This window comes from Coturnix japonica, chromosome 3 (assembly GCF_054131305.1).
Source record: "Coturnix japonica strain WE chromosome 3, WE-NBRP24, whole genome shotgun sequence".
Taxonomy (NCBI): Eukaryota; Metazoa; Chordata; class Aves; order Galliformes; family Phasianidae; genus Coturnix; species Coturnix japonica.
The window spans coordinates 27,160,163-27,163,327 of record NC_140665.1 but is presented as its reverse complement, the minus strand read 5'-3'; positions in this window follow the sequence as shown (position 1 = coordinate 27,163,327).

Below are 3,165 nucleotides of genomic sequence, written 5' to 3'. Positions count from 1 at the left end.
TACAGCCACAGCTCTGTCCTCCACAGCATCCCCACCTTGTGCAGTGGCCATGGCGCAGCAAAGCTGGGCAAACCAAGAGGGGCAGGGTCCAGCTGCAGGGAGATGCAGTGAGGCAGCACAGAAGTTCACCCACCTTCAAGTGAAAAGGGAAACCGGTGGTGGGAAGGGCATGAGAGGAGCGATGGCATGATGGGGATGGGTATAGCCGCCAAGGCTGGACGAGGGTGGGGAGGAAAGGCAGCTCCTGCATCACCAGCCCCAGCTCTAGCACCAAACACAAGCATGAGCTGTCACTGCTGTGGAATGCAGCAGATGGCCAAATTGTTAGATTCTCCCTTGCAAGAGCAAAATGATATACTGTTTTTTACCATCCTTGCCTGGAGCTGAGTGCTAGCTTCACATACTATGAAGATATACTGTACAAAGGTACTTGGTGCCAGAAATGTGCTCTAGTGATAATCAGGAGAAAACTGTGCTTAAAGTGACATTTAAAAAATAATTATTATGGCCCATTGCTGTTAGTCACACATCCCCAAAGCTGATCTGGCTAACAGAGCTCTCCAAAGCATTCTTGCTTGATATGTCATCTGGAAATTATGCCATCACGCTGTCACTGTGTCTTGCCTTGCAATCACCCGGACACTATCTATACGCTCACACACATCATTATTTTTTTTCCTCTTTTAGGGGGAAAGAAATTCTTTTCCTTTCTCTGTATCTCACGCTGCTTTGGCTGCTTTCATACTGCTGCTTGGCTCAGCCATTTGCTGGAGAGAAGAGGCCTTACTGAAGCAGAGCTGGCTATGAAGCACCATGATCCCACCTCCCCTTGCTTGAGGCCTCAGCCAGCAGCACTGCTCGGCTCTGAGTGCCCTGCAGCAGCTGAAGGCTCTGCAGAACCCAGGTCTGTGTACACATGCTGCAGAGCTCACCTGCGTCATACTAATATCAGGTGCTTGAAACTCTATATTGGAGGCACAGGGCTGTGAGTGGCAAGTCATTGCAGCAGGTGTGCTTTGCCAGCTCCAGCTCTGAGCTGGTGATAAGGGAGAGGGGGGAGGCTCTCAAAAGGGACTGAAGCAGGAGAGAAAACTCAGAGTGGCTTGTAAGTCTGCTTATGGATCCTTCTCAATGAATGCAGAACCCAGGGCAAGGCTCAACACGGTCTGCAATCAAGTGAATGGTAGATCATTTTCTTGTTGATGTTTTTTGTGTTCCACTGGATATGTTGTTTTAAGGATTGTTGTCTGCTGAATATGTGGTGCGCTCTCTCTTCCTGATAATCCTTTAAAATTTGGACGTGTTTTGTTTTCTTTATATGAAAAGGCTTTAGCGGGTCATCTGTAAGCTTTGTTTCCAAAGGTGTTAGGATGGCTTAAACCTTCATTACATCCTACCTTTCCTTTGCTGCCCATCTTCAGAACGCTCCTGCCAGTGTCACAGTGGTTTGTGATGCAGCAGCATGTCCTCCCTCCTCTCCTTCCACTTTTTTCCATCAGTTTGCTCAGAAGCTCCTGCTAAGCGCCCCACAGCCATGACACACTGGCCTACCAGCATCTCATCTCCAGTGAAACCTCCAGATCTCCCCTCTGAGGACCCCATTAACGTCATCTCTGAACTTGCTCCTTTGTTTCTCAGTCCTTCCTCCTTTTGCTTATTTTGTCTTGTTCTTGGATGGTTCAACTCTGCTTCCTTCTTCCAGGAGCTTGTCTGGCTCCTGGGTCCATTTCCTATCTTCCATTAGCCAAACATTCCCTCTCTCATTCTGTCCAATCTAACCCAAATCCCCATCTTCTTTCCTGGTGAAACTAAACTTTCCCCAGCCAGACAACAAGGGGATTCTTTTCTGTGCTGATGTGAAGGCACACGTAGGCTAGGAAAACACATTAAAACACACATTTCTGAACTTACACTTAAAGCTGTTCAAGGAATATATGCAAGCTGCAGGCTATTAGAACAGGTATGGGGTCTAGCTTTCTCCACTGCCTTGCACTCTCATGTCATCGCTGTTTATGTTCAAGTTGCTTTTAGCATCTTTACGTTCCTGCACATGACAAACAATAGGGAACAGCTCCCATACAGCACAGGAAATATAGCAGCAAGTGTCTCACATCCATTTTTCATCTGTCATCAAATAGCTTTTATTCATGGCATAGCACAAGTGTCAGCCAACTGGCGAAGACAGCCTGTATTAAAAATGCTGGGGATTATTCATGTCATCAGGCACAAGGGAGCTTTTCTCGGTTGGCGGACCTGCAGCAGCAGCACTATGAAAATGCAGCAGGTCCTCCAGAGTAATCTCAAATCTGAATAACTTCAGAAAGAGGCCAACAACTGATCATCGTTTCCAAGCACAATTAAAAAGAAAATCTAGCACAATTAGATGAGAGCTTGGGTATAGAGGCTGAGCTGTGGGTACTCGGGAAAGCTTGTATAAGAAGCATGTTATATAGAAAGACTAAGGTGATGTTCTTATAACAGTGCTCAGATTGAAGATGGTCTGCAGGCTGTGAGCTGGTGCTGTCTTCTGGAGTTGGCTCCTGGTTACGTAATTATCAGGTAGGCAGGGCCTCAGCCCCTCTGACTGCAGGCCTTGTCTGCTCGCACATATTGGGAATGTGATCTGCACTGGCCAAGTGATTTGTCTTTTATGGACAAGGTATAATTTAGAAATCGATAATTCTTTCTCCTTTTTAATGATTATTTTTCTAAAAAGCCCTGTTTCACTGAAAATATCTGTTCCTATATTTGTGAGACTATTACCAAGGAGAAACAGAAGAATGGACACAAACAATAAAACTGCTTACCTTAACACATGAGGTAATAGAGGAAAATTACAGAGATTTCATATATCTCCAATTAGCTCCTAAGGGCAATTCCCCATTGACCGTTTCAAGCCTGCTGTATTTGCAAAATCCACTATATCCTGCCACCTCATCTTGCATTTTGGAATTGTTAGTGTTGAAGCTTATGGTCTGCTTCTCTCCCCCCTCCATTATTTTGGATGTGTTTAATTCTCTAAACAGCTGATGCTGTGTGCATGTGGAATCAGGAGCAACGTAAGTGGAAAATAAAAAGTAAGGCCGGTGCAAAGGGATCACGAATGAGGTGACCTCATCTGATCTGACACAGATCTACGTCCCACTTATGCTCTGGAAAATCTTG